The following is a 25150-nucleotide window of genomic DNA, read 5'->3' on the forward strand; positions in this document are numbered from 1 at the left end:
GTTGGCCCTTTAATTGTTCGGATTACTGGTGTCTAAATGTGTTTAAATTAGTTTTTTGTTTTTTTAGAAGAGGCAGGATAGAGGCCCCCTTCCATTCTATTCCTTTGGAAAAAAGCCCAAAGTAAACATCCTGTTAAAGATGTCCATAAGGTGCCTAAAGGTGACATTGGATGCTATCTGAGGAACTCTGAGAGAACAATGGACAAGGGAAGAGCCAGATCTAATCTGGCTAAATAGTGCTTGAGCCAGCTCTTCTGAAAGAGGATTAAAAGGCAATAGAAAAGTATCTCCAACAGGGGGGGGGGGGGCTAGAGGGCGCCAAGCAAGGTAGCCGCACTGCTGTGAGGCTCTTGCAGCTCGGGGGGAAAATCCGCCTTTTATCCTGGTCATCTGGAGTTTGGGAGCGCATGACAGACAACCTTTGAGCTGACGACATATACATATAGAGTTAACAGTGAGCAATTTGCAGGTACCTGTCTGTGCGGTGATGACCGGTGTTGCTGGCTGGATGGCTTGAAACCAACATGGCGACGCTGAGATCTTGGCCAGCGGACACGGAGTTCGCTGAGTCCTACCTGGAGGAGACTGGGAGTGCTGAGGCTTCCGTTCGCTTGGGGGCCCGGTGGCGGTGGAGAGGCTGAACTGGATCGCCCCTGACTAGGCCGACAGCCTGATCGTTTGGCGAGGCGGCCGCGTTTCTGGGGCCTGATTGGCGCCGGAGGAGTATCTGCGGAGCTGCAGGAGCGGCCTGGATCAGGGGCCGGAGAGCTGTGGAATGCTCGTTTGCCCTCCCTTGCGACTGACTTGGCCTGGAGTGCGGGGCTAATAGCGTGTGCCTGCTGAAGCTGTCTAGATGGTGCGGGAGTGAGCGGCCCCCGCCTGCAGGCTCCGGTGACTGCCTGGATCCGGTGGTGCGCTGCAGCTCTGTGAGCCGGCTTATCAGCGGAGAAGTTGTGGCACGATGAGCAAGGGACGTGAGAAACTGTGCAGGCCCCGTCCCGGGAGAGGTGGTACGGCCCTGAAGGTGACGGGCGGGCAGAGCCTTTGTCGGGTTGGCTGGGACTGTGTGCATGCCGTTGAGGAGGTGCGGGCTGCGCTGCGGCGGCGTTTCACGGAGTTGTGACTGTCTTGGGGAAAGGCGGCTCGATTGCTGGACTGACTCTGTCTCTTTGGCCTGCTTGAGTGGCTGGTGTGAGCCGCGATGTAGTCCTGTAAGGATAGGTACTGAAAGAGATAATTGGTGGAAGTTATTTAGCAGGCCCTCAAGATAAAACCAAATAAGGCTATTGACTCAGGCGCGCAGCCGATGCAGAAATAGACCCTGCTCTGGAGACATACATATGTAAAACTGCCATTTCGGAAGGCAGATGAAAGAGCAGGGAGTGCATTGTTGTAGGCAGGCCTCGTGGTTCCTTGAGTGTGCGATCTGAGAGGAGGTACCCCCTGGCCTGGGAAACCACCTGAAAATACGTCTGGAACGCCTGTGGGCTGTTGGTGTGGGGGTCCACGTGTACATACTAGAAGAGAGAAAAGGACCCTACAGACATTTTTGGAGGAATAATCTTGGCCCCTCCCTTGCTCATATTGAAGTACAGAGCGTGGCGGCTCCAGCTTCTTGTCCAGTGGACATCCTGAGGTGGGCCCATTGTATGAGAGCTCTGAGCATCGAGGGTGGGAGTTGCGGTGCGGCGGAGCTCTTCCTGGCTACTTGGTCTGGGCATTGCGCGGGTGAATGGTTACTGTTAGCGGGCCTGCACTGACTGCCACCACGGGAAAGTTAGATGGCCGCCAACCGAAGCTTAACTTTGAGGCGAGGAAGAGCACGCGATCGCATGTGGATCCTGAGAAGCCAGCGGAGACTCAGGCGCCCCCGACTGCTGACCCGAGGGACCTGCTGCTGACCATGCAATCTAGTCTGACCTCTATTGAATACAAGATGGACTCCATGTCTGCGCGTTTAGCATAGAGTGGATAAACATGAGGAGCGGCTGACGAAGACGGAGCGGAGATTCTCTGATCTCGAAGACACTTCCACCACAACTACGTCCTGTACGCTGGAAATGGAGAGGGTTCTGCGGGTGATTGCGGCCAAAAACGAGGACCTCGAGTCCCGTTCTCGAAGGAACAACCTTCGCATTTTGGGAGTTTCGGAATCAACCTCAACTGGGAGAATGAAAGACTATGTGGAACGTCTTCTCATTGCGCTCTTTGGAAGAGAGGCCTTCTCATCAGTGTTGGTGTTAGAGAGAGCTCATTGCTCACTGACGGCTCGCCCAGTGCCTGGGGCTACACCGCGCCCGATAATCGCCCGCCTGCTCAATTACCGGGACCATGATGTGGCTCTTCGCCTGTCCAGGGAGAAAGGATATCTCCGCCATGAGGGGATGGACATCTTGATATATCCGGATTTCACCATGGCTGTCTAGGAACAGAGAAGGAAATTCTTACCAGTGAAAAAGAAACTACAGCAACTGAACATTCCATACGTGATGCTCTTCCCCGCAAAGTTGAAGGTGACTTACCAACACAAGCAACATTTCTTTAACACTCCGCAGCTGGCGCAGAATTTCCTGAAGATCTTGCCGGGGCCGGCGGTAGGGCAGGCCTCGCCGCCTTGTGGCCCTGCGGTTGGTGGCGGCACTTCGGATGAGGAATGATGGCAAGCTAGCTGTCTTCGCTCACTGATGTGACTACACTCCAGATGGTTCTGTTTTGTGATGTAGGTGAGTGGGGCTTTTCTATTTTGGAGGTGGGGTGGGGTAGGAGGGGACCTCCCCCCTCACAGAGAGAGGGGAGCCTGCTGTGCATGCACTGGTTTGTTGGACAATGTCGTGGAAGCCTTTGCAATGACAAATGTTTTGGTAATAACTAGGAGGTCCCTCTACCCTCCTGCCCCCCTGCGGTGCTATGGACAAGTATATTTCGTCCCTGCTGCCGCCTACAGAACAGACCTGTATGGCACTGTTATTGGCATACATTAGAATTTTGTGATGACCATAAACGCAACTATCTGAGCGCCCTCACTGTAGCGAGGATGGACCCTGGTCGCCCTCTGGACTCCACCTCACAGGTGACCCCTTATTGATATAACTTCTTTCCCCGCAAGTTGCGGTACTGGTTCAGATGTTTTCCCCTGTTGGGAACCGGAAATTGAGGGAAGGGGGAGGGAGGGTTGTGGGCCACGGCAAGTTTGGGCTCCTGATGTGGGAGGAGGGTGGAGAAGAGTTGTATGGATTTTCATATATTGGAGGGGGTTGTAGCATGTTACAGGCCACTGACTTTCATGACAGGTTTCCATTGCGCTTCATTTCTCGAGTTGCCTTCACCCACTCAGGGAAAATGAATTACCCTAGGGGTTGCAATGGTTGAACGCTCAGCTCCCCATGTCTACCGTTTTCTTACCTGGAATGTACGTGAGATGGGGAAGCTCGTAAGCGCAGACATATACTATCATATCTAGATAGGCACAATATACACTGTGCTGTGCTGCAAGAGACGCATTTTAGTCCAACTGATCCCCCCACATTTGCTGCTCGATGGGCAAGTCATACGTGTTTCTCCTCTTACTCCTCGTATGCTCGTGGCACGTGCATACTGGTGAGATAGTCCCTCCCATACACCCCGCTGGGGAATGTGATGGATAGGCAGGGCCGGTATTTCATTCTTTTGGGCAGGATAGCTAACCAGACCTTCACCCTTGTGTCCTGTTATGGACCCAACATGGATGATCTGGAGTTTTTACGTGTGCTTTGGGGAAAGATTCTGGAGATTGGGTCAATGCATTTATTGGGGGGGGGGGGGGGAATTTCAATGTGACTGTTGCTCCTGGGCTGGACCGCTCCCACCCGCAACCACACCACTACTCCCGTTCCCAAGCCACTCTCAAAGTACTCTTAGAGGAGTACGACCTAGTTTACATCTGGCGGCACATGCACCAAGTAGGCGGGAGGGTACCTGCTACACCTCGGCTCGAGCATCATGGTCAAGAATAGACGCATGTATTATTACTAAGGGCCTTGCCCCGTGGGTGACACATTCCTCCCATCTCCCTAGGACCTATTCGGACCACTCTCCGGTTTTAGTCACAGTGGCACTTCCACAGACTGTTTCTCCATTTCAGTTTAGGCGCTTCAATCCACTCTCCTTGTTAGACTCAGTGTTCAAACAGGAACTAGAGCAGGAAATCACTGATTTCTTTACTAGGAACGAGGGCTCGGTGGAGTGTTACTCCACGCTGTGGGATGCCTTTAAGGTTACTGTGAGAGGCATATGCATTGCAAAGAGTGGCGGGGTTTTGCAGGATATACGTTCTACCTTGCGCTGACTGGAAGGGGAGCTTGGGCATATAGAGGCGGAGGAGTGGCGAGATCCCACTCCTGCGTTGCAGCCTAAGCTACGCAGCTTTCTTGATGAATATCAGGAGACGGAGGAGAGAGAATGCCATCACAGGGGAAAATATTATAGGGGACGGCAATACGGTGAGGGAGATCGACCTGGGAAGATGCTGGCGACCTTGGTCCGGTCCTTGCGATTCTCGAATAAGGTACTGGAAATTGAGGGGGAGGATGGGCAAATGCATACTGACACGACTGAGATTGTGGAGACTTTTAGTGGGTTCTCCAAACGATTGTATAAAACTCATAGAGCCCAGCCAATAGACTTTTTCCCCTTTTTTGCGGATACGGCGATAGCCTGGCTGGGGGATGGGCAGCGGTTATTTCTCTTGCGTCATCACGAGGACGACAAAATCATAACCGCCATAATGCAGCTCCAATCTGGGAAGGCCCCGGGCACGGATGGCCTCCCGGCTGAATTTTATAAAACCTTCCATCACTTCATCATCCCGATGCAATGGCACGTGTTTGAAGAGGCTCGGGAGTGCGGCATTCTTCCCCCCTCTATGCTTGAGGCTCATATTATTTCCATACCTAAGCCGGGTAAATCGCCTAAATCCTAAGACTCGTATAGACCTCTCTCTTTAATAAATGTTGATGCAAAAATCCTGGCCAAGCTCATAGCTAATCGCATTAGTCTCCTTATGACGGCACTGGTGCTTCCGGATCAGTCTGGCTTTGTGCCCACTCGTGGCACATCTCACAACTTGCGGACACTGTTTGTACTTCTTCATGACATAAACGTCAATGCTGCTGCGATATTTCTCGATGCCACTAAGGCATTTGATTCCCTGGAGTGGGATTATCTAGCCTTCGTTCTGCAACGTATAGGCTTTCCAACCCCCTTTCTCGAGTGGATCACTTTGCTCTACTCGGGGGTGCGAGCTAGAGTAGTGGTGAATGATATTCAGTCGGCGCCCTTCTCCATCACACGGGGCACCTGGCAGGGATGCCCCTTGTCGCTGCTACTCTTCGCGATAGCTCTCGAACCCTTGGAGGCGAAAATCCGACAACACCATCGATATTATGCATTGATGTACCCAGAGAGGCAAATCTTAATCTCCTTATATGCGGACGGTTTAACACTCTACCTGCGAGATCCTGCGGTCAGCCTTAACCCCATTCTTCGGCTGCTCGTCTTATTTGGCCAGTTATCAGGAGTAAATTTAAATTGGGAGAAATCTCAAATTTTTCCTCTTACAGACTCCACAAGGGAATTTATGCCTGATTATCCTTTGAAATGGTGTGGTGACACTGTTACTTATCTTGGTATTCGGGTCTCTAGATGTCGGGAGGAGTTGATGCGCTCCAACTATGGCAGCAAATTGGATATTATCACAGATAAGATCTCGGGGTGGATTTCGATGCCTCTTTCCATGGCGGCTAGGGAGTGTCGTTGATCAAAATGATACTTCTACTTAAACTCCTTTATTTATTTACTAACATCCCGTATGCTCCAAGTAGATATTTTTTTAACTGCGTCAAGACACAACTAATTAAGCTGGCATGGGGGGGGTGGAGCAGCCCAGATTGGTGTGGGAAATTCTGACTAGGCCCTTTGAAGATTGAGGATTCGAGGTCCCGGATATAGATTTGTATTTTGTTTGCGCTCAGGCCCACTTTGCTGCATATTGGCTCCTCCCTCCCCCATACATGCCCCACCTGGCCATCGAGGATGGATACAGGTCACCCACACTGTGTACAGCATATCTTAGCACACCTACAGTACCTAGACACTTGGCGATTACCACTGTCCAATGCACAACTAGCGCCTGGCGCGATCTCGCGCAAACTGTTAAGTGTCCTCTTCTCTATTCGCCGCTGGTGCTTTTGCAGCGGAGGCATGATATTCCAGTCACTACGGAGGGAGGGTGCAGACGCATGCTGCGAAACCTATCCTGTCTCACTTGGGGCCAATTATACCAACACGGGAAGTTTAAAACTAGTGAGGCGTTTTTTGGTCCCCACCCCTTTGGAGCGTTTTTACTATGAGAGGATTAGGCAAGACGTACGATCTTTGACACAAGACTTCCCGTCGGAACATCCTGTAATAATTCCTCTGCATAATCTTTTGCAACAAACTCCCCCTGAGCACGTGCTATCGCGATTATACCGCTCCACACAAAAGGAACGGGAGAGGGACCCTGCTCCGGCTAAAGGGCGATGGGAGGAGGAGTTGAGCACCCCCATCACGGAGGAACAGTGGGCCTATTGCTGTCGTCAAACAGGGGTCATCTCAGCCGATTACGTCTGATACATTATAAATACCTTAACCGATTATACTATTCGCCTGCCTGGTTACACCGGCTGCGTTTGCGAGATACTGCCCATTGTGATAGATGAAGTGCTGGGGAGGCTGATTTTGGTCACTTAGCCTGGGGCTGCCCGCCTGTTAGGGAATATTGGAGGGAGGTGCTGCAGGCGCTGACTGACATGGTTGAAATACAGGTGCCGGGCGACCCCCTCACTGCTCTTTTGGGCTATACGGAACAAATTTCGGCCACGGTGCGCCGGTTCGCCTCCCTTGTCTTCCTGTTGGCGAAGCGGCATATAGCTTGCCGTTGGGGGCGCGGCAGTGCCCCTAAATTTAAAGATTGGCTTCATGACCTTGTACACTGCCAGGAACAGCTGCATACATATCCTGAGCTTACGCCACCATCGTCACGGCCTAAAGATATTTGGGGCCCTCTTCAGGCATGCCTTCTTGTACATACAGATACTGGGGAAACAGAGCAATGCCTGGAACGGGTCGAGACTGAGGGGAGGGATGGGGAGGATCTTGCGGAGGTTGGGGAATCAGTGGATGCGGGATCACATGCATCCTTTGGGGAGTAGGGGGATGAGAGACACTATACCTTGGATAGTGACCTTTGTTGTGGTTGAATGAGTGGAACCTGTCAGGCAACTGACATGAGTTAGTAGGAGATAGTCGTGGCTTCAGTGTGACTCATAGGTGTGTAAGGGGTGGGGGCATGGGGCGTTTTGTTACGTTTTTGGAGACCTGAATTGACCACTGCCTGATATGACTGCCTACCTGGCGCGGCCAGCCCAATCGGTTGTAGGCGGTTCGCTGTGTTTACATCTTCCCAATTACCCTTTACATTGCAGATTGCATAATGCTGTGCCCGGCTCGATAGGATGTATGCATCCAGTTGTGTTCTGTTTTTCATGCGGTCAATAAAGGTTGACAAAAAAGAAATAAAGTATCTCCAACAAGGGAACCCTTCTCCTGTGTAGCTGAGTGGGGAACAAATGTGTGTTTCTGCTATATCAGTAAACTCTAGGAGGGCAGTAACAGCTCATACGGAATCAATGCCTGTGTGCTTCTCATTCGATGTAGAAAAGGAGGGGTAATTATTCAAATATATATTGTAGATCAATTCATTCTTGTTTTTAAAAAAAGTTGCTAACTTGTTACAAAAAAAATTGGTTGAACATCACATTTTTAGGTTCTGGAAGATTGCTCAACTTAACAACAGTGGCAAAGAGCTCCTTAAGAATGTTCATGGAGCATTTTATTTTATTGACATAGTAGCTGGGTTATGCTTTAAACAACATATCCTTGTGTGTCCGAATGGCCAACTTATAGGAAGTTTTGTCAAAGGGATTATACTTGATGCTCCATTTTGTTTAATAACTTCTACATGCTTGTTTATGAACTCTGAGGTTCTCATCGAACTAAGGTTCAGAAGGGGATAATTTGTTTTTGTTATTTTTAAGTGGGTCAAGTACCTTGATGCTGGAATCGACCCACTGATGGTATAACACTGTTGCTGCATCTAAATCTGTGTATTTTCAGGAGTAGAAAGTCAAAGATGTGTGGAAAGTAGTTCCGGGGTAATGTTATGCCAAGGTCGGCTTGTAGAATCCACCATCTGAGAAGGAACTATAGGATCAATAGCTTCCAGGTTTAATTGAAACATCACTGCGCTATTGTCTGACCAAAGGAGTGGAAGATTACTAGTGACTTGAAGAAAGGGTATTGTTTGAAAAGATCCATCTAATGAGTGGCCAGCTGAGTGTGTTGGAGACTCCACTAGCTGGGTAAGTCAAAGAATAGTTCATGAGTCTAGGAGATCAATAATGTCTTTGTCTGCTAGGTTTTCAAGATAAAAATGTAAATCCCTCCTTTATCCTTACCATTAACACCATGTACCATTCTCCTGCATGACTCAAGAAATTCTCAACATCTTTCTAATCCCCAATGTCGTCTTTTACATATTGCATCAGCCACAGCTAAAATATGTATACTAAGACAATGAAAATCTCCAACACCGCCATCTCAGGAGTCCTGGTTGATAGACACAATACAAACTGCCTCATGTGAAAGAGTAATTTATAATCTGATTGACCTAACTGATCTCTTCAGTCAAGTATGGGCTCCTTTCCTACAAACAGATGATGTTTCTGTAGTAAATACCATTGCAAATCCTTTGCTAAATACTTTAACAAATTAATTAATGTATTCATGCTAATTTCTCTTTACTCTTCTCTGGTCCTGTATTATGCTGATGTCTTTATATCTTATTTCTTCTAGTTATTCTTACATGGATAGCAATAATATACTTAAGTAATGTGAGGGATTCAATTTATGTCTTGTAACTGCATAGTTTTCTAAGCGGGCAAGACATTTTAAAAACTATTCTATCACACTGTTATAATGTTGTTGGTATATTTATATTGAATTCTTCTATTTATCATCTTAATATGTGCTAAAATGTAATTTAACACGTTTAATCATTGCAATAACGTAAGAATTTATTAACTCAACAATCATAAACAGTTCTGTATTTGACTCCTGGATTTTATTACTCAGCTTTTTACTATTTTAATCCTTCATTTGAATTTTGTAAATGTATTTATCTTAAGTATTCTCTGTATTGTCTCACACTTGGATCTTTATTTTCTATTTATATTTCCATTAATGTATCAATTATCTTATGTATAGCTTATATAATAATTTATATATCTGATAATATATAATGTTAGCTACTGTTTTAGGTTATTTATGTATCGTACTTATAAAATGCTAATGAAAAATGAAGAAATCCCCAATGATGGTACAATCAGTGGAATTGGCTTTGCTATCCAGAGCGAAGAGTTATTGTTTAAGGAAGCTGTCCTGGGCTCAGGGGTCGATAAATAAGAACCCCATTAAAAGAGTAGTGATTGGAGAGAGCAATTTTGTATGCAAGTGCTTCAAATTCAGATGTGGCCGGTAGAGGCTCAAATAAGTTCTAAAGACGATCCCTATAGATAATTGCTAACCCACCACCCTTTTTCCCTATAGAGTTTGGTCTAAATGTGGAAAAACCGAGGGGAGTTGCAGTAATCGATCCGGGTCAGATGAGGGGTCTGCCCATGTCTCAGTAATAAAAGCCAGGTTCAATGCTTGAGCGTCCAAGATGTCCGCCAAGTCTGATGCGCTATTAATCAAAAACCGACCATTACTAATCGTGCTACTGATTACCCTGGTTAGAGCAGACTTGTAGCATTTAGATTTGAGAGTGGAGTGTGGCAATCCTAGAGCCAGTCAGAGAAAAATTTCAAACTGGGCAAACATTCTCTGATGCGGTATCTGATGACATCAGCATGGGGCCTGTGCAAGTCTTACCTGATGTTTGAGAGCATACAGCTCATCCAGTGAATAGCGAGTGCGTCTAACCTGGCGGGAGATGAAACCGGCAGGAGGGCTGGCGCTGAGCGTGGTCTGGGCACAGACAGGCTTTACTTAGGCGAGCCTTTGGCAAGCCCGCGGCACGCAGACATGCTGTAGATCCGGGAAACTCCTGGAAGAAACTCTTGCAGTCTTTTCCAGACCGGTGTTCTTTGATTTCGGGGAGGGGTAGAAGGGATTAACTGCTTGGAGGAGGCGGCTCCTTTAGCTGACCCTCCTTTGTTCCTATCCTAGGTGTTGCTGCCTCTCTAGAATACCTTGTGATGACTATTGGTGGTCTGGTTGTTGCTGCCTGTGAAAGGGTGATGGGAGAGTCTGGGGAAGTGGTTCTACAGCCAACTCTGAAATGTGGCCTCCGAAAGGACTGCATAAGAGTGGATGTATGAAGGGTACCCATAGCCTTGGCTGTGTCCCTGTGTTCTTTGAGCTTTTCAATTATTTGGTCCACCTGTGGCTTGAAAAGATGTTTGTTATCAAAGGGCAGGTTGAACAGATTCTCTGTACTTCTGGTTTAAAGCAAGAGACATGGAGACAGGCATGGCTTGTGACCAGGATGCTGGTGTTAACTCACATGCTGGCAGTGGTGGCCATGTCTAGGGCACAGTGGATCGTGGCATTTGATAGGGTCTTTTCTTCTGTAACCAGCTCTTGTTCACTCTGCCCATACTCCTCAGGGAGGTATTTGAGAAGTGCCTCCATCTCATCCCAATGCACCCTGTCTTACAGAAAAAGCAGTTCATACCATACTCTCAGACGAAGTCTTCCATGCCAGTTAATGTTAATGCTTTGGGATCTTGCTGCTGCCCCACCCCCCCACCCTCTCTGATTAGGATAGTGAGCTTGCCGCGTCAGAGCTGGACAGGACCAGCTGGCCTCTGATGGATCCGCCTCCTTCTTAGCCCCAACTTGGCGTTTCCTGAAGATGTTTGGGGTGTCGTTGAACTCCTGCCTCTGCATTCCCCAGTCAGCCCACCTCCACTCACTCAGAGTCTTTTTCAACTGAAAGGTGAGGCAGACCTGGCGTGTGGCAGAGTTTGCAGACTTGATATTGGTTGGTCCAGGGGAACTTCAAGTGTTACTCAGGACAGTATTTGGAGGACATCCTTCCCATCACTGGCCTGTCATTCTTGTCGGCTAGGTTTCGGAGACAATGGGTGAAAGACCCCGGCAGGGTACATATGTCCCTGTGGAAAGGCTCAGAGAAGAACCTGGGCATCACTAATCGATCAAAAAAAAGAAGCAGTATCGAGGATCCAGCTGAGTGCTTCTGTAGCATGTGAGTCAGGCAGACAAGGAGGTCTGGCGAATAAAAATTTGTTGCAAAAGACCGAGTCTAACACTAGATGGCAGAAGTATGCATACTATTAACAGTCACTTATCTTCCATAACGATCTTTCTGGTGGATGCTCTTCCTATCTTCTGATTCTCTCCTCTGGAATATCCCAGATGCATGACTGGATCAGGAAAATTCTAACATAGTTCTCCCACATCGGTTGAAGGTGCTGGCTCCGTCTCAATGCCAGATATAGTCACTAAGACATCACAGGAGCCATATATCGCCCACATTTGAGCCCTGTTGTCAGTTCTTGTCTATTTATAAGTGTTTTTTTAGATGGAGATGAGGAAGACATCAGCAAATACAGACGTGCAGTGCAGCAGGCTCATTTGGGACGTAATTAACAGGTCTATAACCTTCCTCTAGAGTAGGGAGGAGGGCAGGGTTGCTGAGGAACCTTCAGATAGGTAAAGTAAACACCAGAAAGATCATTACTGAAGGTAAGAAACTTTTTCTTCTGATACGATGCCTACAGATTTCTGACCTCTTGAATAGATTTAAAAGCTGTACCCACATCTGATTGTGGGTCTGAAGGGAAGATCAGATGGGGAAATCCTGGAGGACTGAGGGAGCAAAATTGTCAATCCTCCTCACCTCTGAGTTTAAACAACATGTGATGTGAAGAGAAGTCCATGTCGCTGTTCTGCAAATCTCAAACACAAGTACACATCTGGCTAAAGCTGTAGTAGAAGACTCTGACCGGGTAGAATGGGGTTGGATTCCCTCAGGTGGCTCCCTTTTTGCGAGGGTGCAGGATATTTTAATTCACAGTAGTATCCAACACGACAACGTCCTCTTGATCTATTTTAATAAATGCGATCCATCAAATGGGTTGGGTGGATGTATGGAGGAAAAAGTGGGGGACCAAAAAGGGCTACACTTTCCACAATAAGAAACTTGGCCATAAATCCAAACTAGATTTTTTTCTGATCGGTGAGGAGTTGTTAGGTTGGGTGGCGGATGTTAAACATCTAGAAGGGCACCTGTCAGATCACTCGGCTGTCTCGTTAGTATTAAAATTGACTTCTGCACAGGGCACTAAAAGATGAACCCTGGATCGAACTATTTTGCTGGATGATGAAGTCATAAAAAAGCTATTAGATGAGTCAGAGAGGTTTTTTGAGACCAATCTAGGAACCTCTTCAATCGAAATTGTCTGGGACACTTATAAAGCATATCTGAGGGGGTTGATCACGTCTATACAATTTATGCGACAAAAAAAGTTTAGGGCCACAATAGCTGAAATCTAGGTAAAAATGTGTAACCTAGAACACGATCTCACAGCCCAGACACTGATGTCTAAGAGGCATATTCAGGAGGAGCTTTCAGCTTGTAAATTAGAATTAGCAGGGGTTTTGGATGCTAGAGTGAGGAAACTGTGGCAGGCTAGCAATCTCGCACATTTTGAATATGGTGAATCGAGTGAGTAGCTCCTAGCCTGGAAAACTAAAAAGGATAAAAGCAGAAATAGGATTAAAGGAGTCTTGTGTGAGACCTCTGGAAAGATCTCAGAGAACTCTAAGGATATTGAGGAAGCCTTCTATAACCACTTTGATCAGGTATATAAGGAAGATCTAATCCCACAAGATAGTTCGATTCAATCATGGCTTGATCAATATGCCTTGCTAAGAATTGATGATGATAAATCTAACAATTTAAAAAGAAACATCGGCTTAAGTGAGGTGGCCAATGCAATTGGGACGGGTAAGAGAGGTAAAGCGCCGGGCCCTGATGGGCTGTCAGTCGAATTATATAAAGTTCTAGCGCCAGTTGTCGTCCCTGTTCTCCAAAGGCTTTTTGCTTTTATCTTTGAGGAGGGAGGGAAATCACACCTGTGGTTCTTATCCTAAAACCATCAAAACCACCAGGCCAATGTGATTCTTACAGGCCAATCTCTCTGCTTAATCTTGACTACAAGATTTTTGCCAAGATTTTAGCAGAGAGATTAAACGGGGTAGTGGGATATTTACTACATAGTGATCAGAAGGGGTTTGTTAATGGGCGGAGTATACAGGATTTGACTCATACGCTGGTGGGTGCTATAGACTTAGCAACCTTGTACAAATTGCCATTGGCCATTACCACACTTGACGCCACCAAGGCGTTTGATCGCATGAATTGGGCCTATCTAGCACAAGTTCTGGAAAGATGTAACCTGGGTGATAACTGTTGTAGAACTATATAATCTTTTTATCAACACCCCACAGCCAGAGTGTTGGTAAATGGCAATCTCTCTGCACCAGTAACTATCAAAAGAGGGACGAGGCAAGGGTGCCCCCCTGTCACCTCTACTTTTTAATCTATACATCGAGCCGCTGGCGTAGAAAATCAGGCTGGATGTCAGCATAGCACCTTTTAAATGTCGAAATTGGGGGAAATAGTATTGCTTTATGCCGACGACATGATGATCTACACTTCTGACCCAATAGGGGCGATCCCATTAATATATAATGCAGCTTCGCAGTTTGGGCAAATCTCTGGCCACGAGATCAATCAGTCCAAGTCAGAGTGCATGGTCTGGAATATAAATGCTAATTTTCCCATCTTGAAACGTGAGATAAGGTACCTGGGAATCCAAATAACTCAGGATATTGACCAGATGATCGATAGAAACCTTGTTAAGGTAGATAAAGAAATTGTAGATTCTTTCAAGAGTTGGTCGTTCCTTCCCATGACGTTAATAGGAAGAGTGAATATTGTGAAAATGATGCTCCTGCCCACGTTAATATTCCTATTTCAGAAAATTCCCTTAGCATTTAAAGAAGAGAAGAGAAGCTAAGAAAATTTCAAGCCAAAATGAATTCATTTGTTTGGGCCTCAAAGGGCATAAGTATTTCGTGGAGGAAGTTGCGGAGAAAAAAAAGCAAAGGGGGCTGTGTGCCCCGGATCTTAAGTTGTATGCTTGGACACTTTTATTAAGGGCAGGAAAAATGCTTTTCAACCAGCCTGATGGATCTGAGATAGGTGCAATGTTTAAGGAAATGTTATGGGAGATTAAATGAGGAAACCATGGCTTTTTGTACAAGTTTGGAGATCTGCGTTTGTTTAAAAAGGTCCGTTTAAAGCTGCTGAAAGATATGGTGTCCACCTGGGCAAGAATAAGGAAATCCCTTAAAAATCGGATATTACAGTGCTCTGGCTCCTATTTGGGATTCACCGGGATCTCCAGAATGGTCCAGGGATGCCCTTGCAAAACCTTTGAAGGACGCAGGGATAGAACACTGGTTCCGGTTAATGCCTGAGAGTTCCTTGATACGATGGAATGAGATCATTATCATGACAGAGAGAAAACTATCTAAGTTCAAATATCTTCAAAGAATAGCTGGAGCCAGGCGGTGGGTTCAGTGGTAGGAGTAACAAATGAACTGGAGAAGGCGCTTCAGGCAAAGTGCAACAAGAAAGAGATAGCAATTCTTTACTGGACAATGTTGGAAGTTGAGGATGGAAATTTTACCTTGCCTGTCGAGCTTTTGTGGGACCACTTGCCGGACGAGAATACAGGAGAATTATGGCAAGTATCTTATGATATTCTACATTCTACAGTAGCTCCTGCCAATTTGAAAAGAAACCATTTGTTTTCTCTCCACAGAGTTTATTGGTCCCCAGCTAGGCTGTCAAAATTTTCGAAAGGCTCTATTCCCTGTTGTCCAAAGTGTCAGCAGGAAAAAGCGGATGATCTTCATATGTTTTTAAGGTGCCCTGTCTTATATAACTTCTGGGGTGCGGTCTGTGAAGGTATGGAAGCCATGTTTAATTTTGAAATCCAGGTGAGCATTATCTTAATTTTTTCGGTATTTTTCCAAATCATGATTTACTTCCCCGAGATGTTAATAAGTTGTCGTTATATTTGAGTATACTTTGTCGTAGAGAAATATGCAAATTCTGGCTAAAAGATACCGCACAAACCTACCTAGACTGGGTAAATGTGATTAAATTTACACTGAATCTAGGTAAACTGGAAAAGGAAAAAACATTTTTGGCTGCCCTGTATAGCCTGGCTAGATAAGCTGTGACAGATGTGACCTACTTTGTCCAATGATTATGCCTTTTTGCAGATACAGATACCCTTCAGATCAGTCCCGTGGCTGGCAAGTTAGAAGAACTGAACTGACTACGTGAGGGTATCTGTGGAAAGTGCATCCATTAAGTTCTTCAGAGTCCACGATCTGTGATGGCATACACTCGCTGTGGAGTGTGTTGCACGGATAAAGTAGACTCTGGGTAGATCTTTTGGCGTATGAGGACTAAAAAAATATATATATATATTCCTCTTCTGGACCACTTTGCCATTCATGATGCCTGTGTATCAAATGAGAAGCTGGTCCTCAGACCCGATCTTTTGATGTTGTCTCTGTAAAAGCTATTTGCATGCCTGGAAACCAGCTGGAGCAAACACTCCTCCTCTTTGATTGGATGGGGTGGAGGATAAAAGGTGGTAATAGTGATAGACTCAGATGGAAGGGTGTGACCACATTAGGGAGGGAAGCCACTTTAACTCTAAGGACAAGTTTGTCAGGGAAGAAGCATGAGAAAGGTGAGTGAACCCTCAAAGCTTGCAGCTTGAGGACACATCTTGCAGAGATAACAAAAACAGAAAACTGACTTGAATATCAATAAACCTAACTGGCAACTGTGAAGGGGCTAGCCTGAGCACCCATCAAGCAAGTCAAAGGAAAGTTCACATCGCTTTGGTGCGTGATAAAAGGAGGAACAGGAAATATGTTTATCAGACCATGCAGGAACCTCATCACCATAAGTGACTGAAGTAGAACTAGTTGTCCCAAGAGGAAAAGATAAACAGCCAATTGCATAGTTCACCCCTTGACTATGCCCACCCAACAACTCTGCCTGGCCAGAACAAACACTAACTGTGGTGTTTCAGACAAGTGAGCCTTTAGGGGTTCCACATGTTGTTCAGCCCAGCAAGTGGGAAATATATTTCACCTCTCAGAATATACAAGTTCAAGTTCAAGTTTAGGAATTTGTATAGCGCACTACTCACCCAGAGGGTCTCAAGGCGCTTGAGGGAGGATGGGTACATTACTTATCGAAAAGCCAGGTTTTTAGCTGCTTTCTGAAGGAGAGGTGGTTCTGTGTAAGACGGAGGTGAGTGGGGAGAGAATTCCAAGTCTTGGCCGCTGAGTAGGAGAAGGATCTTCCTCCCATGGTGACTCTATGGATGCGCGGAATTGCGGCGAGGGCTTGATTGGATGATCGTAGTTGGCGGGTGGGTGTGTAGAAGGATAGTCGTGTGTTGAGGCATTCTGGTCCTAGGTCGTAGAGGGCTTGTGTGCGTGGGTGAGGAGACGGAATGTGATTCTCTTGTTTATGGGAAGCCAGTGGAGGTCTTTCAGGTGACCGGAAATGTGAGCATGATGGGGGATGTCCAGTATGAGTCTGGCTGAGGCGTTTTGGATGCGTTGGAGTTTTTTCTGAAGTTTGGCTGTGGTTCCGGCGTAAAGGGTATTTCCATAATCCAGTCGACTAGAGACCAGTGCGTGGGTGACTGTCTTTCTTGTTTCGGTGGTGATCCAGCGGAATATTTTTTTGAGCATGCGTAGGATGTTGAAGCATGAAGATGAGACGGCGTTGACTTGTCTGGTCATCGAGAGGGAAGAGTCTAGGATGAAGCCCAGGTTACGTGCGTAATCTGTAGGTATGGGTGCTGTACCCAGGGCCGGTGGCCACCATGAGTCGTCCCAGGCAGAGGGGGATGATCCTAAGATGAGGACTTCCGTTTTGTCCGAGTTTAGTTTTAAACGGCTGTTCTTCATCCAATCGGCTACTTCTTTCATTCCTTCGTGTAGATTGGTTTTGGCGGTGTTTGGGTCTTTGGTGAGGGAGAGGATCAGTTGGGTGTCGTCTGCGTAGGAGATGATGTTGAGGTTGTGTTGTCGCGCGATGGATGCGAGGGGACTCATGTAAACGTTGAAGAGGGTGGGACTGAGCGTTGATCCTTGTGGTACGCGGCAGATAACTTCAGTGGCCTCTGATTTGAATGGGGGGAGGCGGACTCTCTGGGTTCTTCCGGTGAGGAACGAGAGGATCCAGTCCAGAGCTTCTCCTTGTATTCCGACGTTGCTGAGGCGTTGTATGAGGGTGCTATGACAGATTGTGTCGAAGGCTGCGGAGAGGTCAAGTAAGATGAGGGCAACTGTTTCTCCGTAGTCCAGTAGTGTTCGGATGTCGTCTGTAGCTGCGATGAGGGCGGTTTTGGTGCTGTGTTTGGCTCGGAAGCCGGATTGAGAGGGGTCGAGGGATTTGTTGGATTCGAGGAAGGCGGCGAGCTGACTATTGACGGCTTTCTCAATGACTTTGGCCGGGAAAGGGAGGAGTGAGATGGGGCAGTGGTTCTTAAGTTCAGAGGGGTCTGCTGTGGGTTTCTTCAGGAGGGCGCTGAGTTCGGCATGTTTCAAGCTTTCCGGGAAGGTAGCGGAGTTGAAGGAGCAGTTGATGACATCGCAGAGATGGGGTGCGATGATGGAGTCTGCTTTGTTGAAAATGTGGTGGGGACAAGGGTCGGTTGGGGAACCTGAGTGGATGGAGTTGGGCCTAACCCCTAAAACTCCCACTCGTAAGTCATGTAGTAACCTGAGAAACCACTGACACTTTTTCTCCCCTATGAGCGAAATAGTTACTTACCAGTAGCAGTAGTTTTGCAGCTTGATGAATTTTCTGGATTTGCATGCTGTGCATTATTCCGACATTTAGTGGTTGGGTGCGGAATTGACTTTGTTGTCTTGTTTTATTTACTTATTTATTTTTTGGGACACTGTCGACCAACATTTGGTGCCAGGTACGTCCCCTGAGGGACGTCTGATGGTATTGTGGAGGTCGACGTGCATGGTAGGCATCTTCGAATTCTTTTTTCTACTATATTTTTTATTGGCAGTCCTTGAGATGGTAATTAAATAAATGAAGCATTCATTTGCTTTCCCACCTGTTCGTTTTCCTTGTAGAGAAGGCCGGATAGGTCGCATGTGAATCCAGAAAATTCTTCAAGCTGCAAAACTACTCCTACTGGTAAGTAACCATTTGGTTTTGCAGCGTGAATCTTTTTCTGGATTCTCATGCTGTGCATTAGATTACGTAGCGGTTTCTCCCGAGGTTGGGAGTCTGTGGTGGGAGGAAGACTTTGAAAACAGGTGTTGAAGCACCTTCTGTCCAATTTGAGCCTCCTTTCATATTTGCATGGCCACACAGTAATGCTTTGTAAAGGTGTGTGGTGATGCCCATGTTGCTGCTGCACAAATAATGTAAATGGGTACATTAGCCATGAAGGCTACGGTTGCCCCTTTCTTTCTAGTGGAGTGAGCTGTATGTCGTATAATTAGTTATTTTTGGCATAGGCATAATATGACTGGATGGTTTGTGCTATCCATCGTGCTATTGTTGCCTTTCTGACTGGTGATCCTGTGTTGGTGTGAGTTTATGTGACAAACAATTGTTTTGTTTGGTGTATTTGTTCTGTTCTTTGTAAACAGTACAGTAACGCTCTCCTTACATCCGGGGTATGGAGACTTTTTTCTGCTTTAGTCTTTGGATTTTTGAAGAAAATCAGCAGGAGAATATTTTGATACAAGAGGTATTTTGATACTACCTTCGGTACGAAGTGTGGTTTGGTTTTTAAAATCATCTTGTCTTCATGAATTTGTATGTATGGCTCTTGTATTGTTAGATCAAGTCAAAAATGAATTATCCTTGGTTAGTATTTATACATATAGCCATGAAGTCTACTTTGTAAAGAGGGCCCTCAAGAAGTTTTTTTAAACATATAACTACAGCCAATGTAATAGACAAATCCAAAAAGTACATAGAAAACGAAAAAGATTTTATTTTATCACAAAATTATTGAATAAAAATTGTTTCGCAAAACACAGATAATAAATAACACAATTAAAAATGATTCATTAACATTTTTTTACATGCAAGATATCACAAAAATGAATTAAAACATTTTTTTTTCTAAAAACACTACAGAATACAATACATCACAAACATAGAAAGGAGAGAGAAACAACAGACAATATACTTTGTCATTTAAAAGTGCATATCCATTTGCACAATATTGTAACTGGGTCCTGAACCGGCCTAATGTTTGAGTATCTATACATCCAGCCACTCATATGGATTATGTGAAGCCCACCGAGGCGGTAACGACCACGAGGCCATATAGAAGGGGAAAGCAGAATGGTGGGAAAAAGCGTGAATATATTTTACACCATACAATCCAGGTCTGGGGCTAGAAGGAACATATGATGTATTAAAATACCGCCTAATTCTAAAGAATGGCGGGAAGCAGCAGAGAAACAGAACAAATCAGTCTGTAAAGGAGTGACAGCAGAGCACCCAGGAAGGGGCAAGCCACCCTAAAAAATAGCGAGTATAGAAAGCCTCAACCAGAAAAGGTTCACACAGAACGGGGAGGTTAGGCGGGCGTTATGGAATCTGAGGCTCGACTATGCCTCTACTAGATACATTGTTACTGAAGGTAAGTAACTCTGATAGAGACGTCTAGCCGCAGATTCCTTAACTTAGAATAGATACCAAAGCCATAACCATAGAGGAGGTGGGTCTGCAACTGAACCCCATTAATTTGGAAAATGAACGTAGTCCTCCGTAAGGTGACTAAAAAGCACTGTTAACCTTAGAGAAAAAGTATAATGAGGCTATGAAAGGTAGCGCAGTCAACCTCCAGACCATGAAGCTCTAAGGAGAACAAAAAGCAATGGGAGGCAAAGGTAGTAGAAGCCGTAAAGAACAATACGTAAGACCCCTTCATGTATACTGGGTTGAGAGAAAGAAACACAAGTCATATGCTTGTGGCGAAGTGAGAGTTCATACGTCAAAAGAAGATAAACCAACCCAGAATGTGAAAGATCCACACGATCCGAACTGGCGACAGAAGTAAGCAATTACCAGTCGACCAAGAAAATAGTGTCAAAAAAGACTGAGGCACCTGTACTTGCAAGGCAAGTGGAACAGCAGAGGCAATAGGGAAACCCTTACCCCGCAAGTGCCAGCATGGAGAAGAAGCCACATATCAGATAAGATTGAGTAAAAGGAAGGCCATGACTTCGCAAGAAGTGTAGCCGAACCGAAGGACCGAAAAAAGACCGCTGAGCGCAGTATGCAGACGGCAGCCAAGTTTAAAGAGATGGCAGCTGGTATAACAGAGACATTGTATGCCGGTCCAAAATGAACAAGAGCAACAAGCATTGGCATAGCCAATAGGTCTCGCTTTTGGGACCTTATAAGTATTTAGTTAAGCAGCACAGCTTCACGAAGAGATGGGGAAATATTAAAGGATGAATGGAAGAAAAAAGTGTAGGGGAACCTAAAGAAAAAATTGTCAATGAGCAGATGAGGGAGAGAGGGTAGGTAAAAATGGTGGCCTGGAAAAACAAAACAAAAGGAAAATGAAGACCTCAAAGAAGTGTCAACTTTTTGGGTACCAATATTGCTCAAATAATTTAGTCACAGTGCTATTCGGTCATTGGTGTTCTCTGTGGAGCCCCACTGCTTATGGGAACTAGTCTCATGGACAGTGGAAACCCCATGATTGCTATTTCCAGAGCGCACTGTGCATCAGATGAACTATTCCTCCATTACAAAAATACCCCAATTAGATCTTCTTCATGTTTTGTCTCTGAGAACTTAGAACATCTGCAAGTTTGACATACCAATTTATTTGGAATTTTCACAGATATCAGCTCCTTGAAAACAACCAGCCAATCTGTGGAAAAGGAAGTCTCTCCTGAGCTGCATCGAACACACCATATTAAATTAGTGAGAGCAAAAGAAGGGAACCATGACTCAAGACAGAGCGCAGCAAGAGTGCCAGGTATGAACCAGATTATTTTTTTTCTAAAAAGAAAAAAGTGCTAACATTTGAAAGAAAATACTAGACAATAGCAGAAAAGTCGATTGCGTGTTTGGCCATGTAAAAGGGAAAAAGGGTAAAGCTGTACTGTCTCGCACGTCGCTGTCTATGCTTATTCAGTTTTTCGCAAATTTAGTGACTTGTCAAAGAAGTTCACCAATGTTCTTCAAATGTTTTATATATTTTAAGTACTTAAAATCACATACACAGTACTGCCTAGAAATGTCAGAATATGGAGTTCTTGGGCAGAGGGGTCATATAAATATCAAACAGCAGCCACAATCTACCACATCTATGCTGAATCCCTGTTTGTTTCCTTTAGGAACCTTCGGTCAACCAGCTATTGTGCTGCGCATCCAAATGTATGAGTAAGTATGTCCTTATGTTCATTTGACAGTGTTTTGCTTGATGCTAGATCAGAAGTACAGAGATGACAGAACCTGAGATTATCAGTCCTGTGTTGTCTTCTGGGATCAAATTCTGCAACAGCCCGGTAGACTTCTCGGGGTGCATTGATATTTGCACACTGGTAAAGGTCTGTGTAGCAGTGATGCCCACCAGGGGACGAATTGGGAGCTCATTCTTTTCCCCACTTTAAATTTTGACCTCAGTCAATGGGTTTCCACTAGGCTGAGGGAAATTTTCAAATTACGCTTGTGAAATTTCCTGAAATGTGTGATATGCAAATTCTCAAAACATAATGAAATTTCACATAGTCCAATTTTCCCAGGGGACACTAGTTTGCTCAGAAAACATCTTGCTGAGACACATTTTCTGTTCAAACCAGTCCTACTGGAATCCCACAATACTTTTTTAATGAGAGGTGCCCATTCCCCTAAAGAAGTCAAGCAAGATATCAGCAAACCACCTTTGGCTTATAAAATCTAATTATGCATAATTTCGTTAGATGTGCCTGGAAGTTCATGACATTTCAGAGAATCACTTATGCAGTTATTCCCATCCAAACTACGGACGGGAAGAATGCTCAATTGCCATGTTTGCCCCATACCTGAGTGTGAGTTTTGAGTAAAACCTGCTTTTACTTTGCATGATTGTACTATTTAATTTGTCATTTACAATAGAAGAGCAAAATTACAAGTACCATAATACAAAGAGTTAACACAACAAGAATAACTACTGGTGGGGTACTGTGACTACATGAGAGCACTGTCTTTGTGTAAGTTGTCAGCACAGATGGTCAGTGCTGTTGAAACTAGCCCGTGGTCGGCTAAGGGTTCATTGGAAGATCAGAAGCTTCACTCCTAGATTCGCCTGGCGGTGGCCTATTTGGCAATAGTCTCACCCACTTGGTGCCAGGTCGTTGAAATTGCTGATGGGAACATTTAAGGTTTCAGCTAGTGTGCCTGCAGGTTTCTCGAGTCCATTAAGACATGAGGAAGAAATCATAGGACACAGTTGAATGGAGAGTCCTTTGGGCCACCATCTGGTGTGCAAGGCCATTGGCAGGCCAGGCCATCAGCGGCTACAGACCAAGCTGGTCCTTGCTAATAAAAGGCATTGGTAAAGCCAATACATCTGGTGAGCACTATGTATAGCTCTGTGGAGAAATACCCAGGGAAAGTCACCAAGCGAATGGCAACCTACAGCAAAGAGGGGGATGGGATAGTCCAGCTAATAGGGCCGCGAGCCTCCTGTGTGAGACCCCTGCCAGAGCTGGAGAAGCTGCTTCGGGTACTGACAGATCTGCACTGTGTGTACAATAAGGAACTACTCACCTAGCCATGACACAAAGGTAACGCCACCATGTAACTATCCTCAAAATGGCATGCATTGATCACACGAGTACTTGGAACACACTGCCAAAGCTGTAGCTAGATGCTAAAAGGGTGGTCTGCTAAGGGGGGCCCATTTTGCCTTTGTAACCTTGCTGTAAGTGTATTTTTATGTTTCAAAAATTTTGGTGAGCCTCATTTCACTGGTCTGGATAGTGCTGGCCATTGCTGAAAGCGTCATATGTAAGAAAAGATAATTGCGCACCCTTGCCTTTTGTTTATTCTTAATTTGGGTCGCAGTCTTTACCTTCCTACCCTCTCTGATGACCCTAAGTTTTGGGATATACTAAGGAAGTGAACCTTCGTTTTATTTATGAAGTTAAGGAAATGTGTTTTTGTTTTCGAATTGTGAAGCAAACGGTCAAACTTTGTAATATTCTGGGTTCGTTCACTTCGACCTACATATTTTGTATTAGATTTGGACTCTGGTTTTGTTTTTATACAGACGTCCTGCCACAGTCCAAAAATGTGTGTTTGTGTGTGGCTGGCAAAGTCAAGCAACTCAAACGACTCCTAAAGCAGCCCATCTAGGGCCCATGAGTGACACACGAGATCACCTCTCTCAAAACCTTATTTTCCAGAGTGTCTCTGTGCCTTTAGTCCTGTGTGCCCAAGAGCAGCACTACAGGTACCAAAATGTACTGGGACAGTAGGTTGAAAAAACAGGTGGCATCAAGGGCTTTAGACCTACATCACTCAGGATAAACAAGACGGAAAATCGCTCGCATACGCTGTTTGGATTTTGGCTTCAGTCAGAGAACAGACTCCCTCCCGCAGGACCCACGCCCCTTTAACCTGGGTCTCTATGGCACCATCACAAGTCAGTGCCCTTTAGGGGAGAAAACCTCAAACGAAAGTGTTTAACTTCACGGTGTAATGTCACAGGCCTGATCATTACACACCTTTTTACCTTCACTACTATAGCTTTCCTTTGGCGCATGCTTCTGATGTTGTCCACAAGGAGGGGATGTTCCGACAAGCTCTCTGTGGACAGTATACAATCAAACAACTGTAGCGGCCACTAAAGTTAAAGCGACGCTGAGGGCACCACTCAAAGGTGTGTAACTGGCGCGCGTCCGGAAGTCCATGTATGGGGTTTACCTTGCGGGAGGCGGCAGGCGCCATATGGCGCCGCTCACTCCCTTAAGGCAATCGCCACACGTGTATGCGTTGTCATTGAAGGCAATGGAACGCGTGCACGTTTTAGCCTGAAAAAGGCGCACCTATGGCTACAGGTCTCTTTCCTATGCAGCGCATGCGCGCTACATAGGCGAGACCTAAAAAGGAGCCTTGTTGAAACCGGCACCAGCAAGCCATGAGTGACAGCAGTGGCAGAATGGCAGTCTATGCCCACAAGATGCTGACAGCAGGAGAACAGACGACAAGCCAGGCCTAGGCGATGCTGTCATAATATGTGAAGGGTGAAAAGCAAGTAGTTATATGGTAACAACCACAAGCGAAGACCGGAAGGGACCTAAGTATGCTATGTGGACCTAGAGCCATATGAAGGAAGTAAAAACTTCCTGTAGGGTCGCGTAGTAGCCTAATGCACCTAATAGTAAGAAGGCAATGGTACAAGAGGGGCACCAGCCAGCCGGGCACTTCGAGAGCCGGTGGAACAAGTAGACCGGGGCAGAGACCATGGACACTGGCTGAACGGAGAAGCCCGCACGAATCTGCAGGGCAGGCACACAGAGTAGATCCATAGCAGGAAGAAAAATATTGAAACAATGAAAACGTGACCCAACAAGATTCTAGAGTATGCTGAACATACTCGCAAAGATGTGTAAATTGGGTAGGACAACTTCCAGAGCAGTAACCCATGCTTCCTGCCGAAGCGGAACAACCGTCCCTTGCAAGACAGATTAGGAGAACAGCAAGCCATTGCTGTGGCTGAAGTGAGGTCAATGAAAAGGTCCTGCACCCTAAGCAGTGATTTCAAAGGAAAACAGGCCCTTGGACGGTACACAGTATGAATACAAAGAAAGCGTGGGAACACTCATACTTCCAAGGCAGAAAATATGAACACCGCTGTAGCCCAAGCGGCCAAAGAGAGTCAGTGACCAC

General features: G+C 45.8%; 1 protein-coding gene across 3 annotated transcripts in view; it reads right to left on the reverse strand.

The window, feature by feature from the left end:
- LOC147727877 (tyrosine-protein phosphatase non-receptor type 9-like) overlaps positions 1 to 25150 on the reverse strand; it is a 1887882-nt gene that overhangs the window by 1364443 nt on the left and 498289 nt on the right. The gene's annotated exons all lie outside the window — the stretch shown is intronic.

The sequence above is a fragment of the Lissotriton vulgaris genome, chromosome 3_1, assembly GCF_964263255.1.
Source record: "Lissotriton vulgaris chromosome 3_1, aLisVul1.2, whole genome shotgun sequence".
In the NCBI taxonomy this organism is placed as follows: domain Eukaryota; kingdom Metazoa; phylum Chordata; class Amphibia; order Caudata; family Salamandridae; genus Lissotriton; species Lissotriton vulgaris.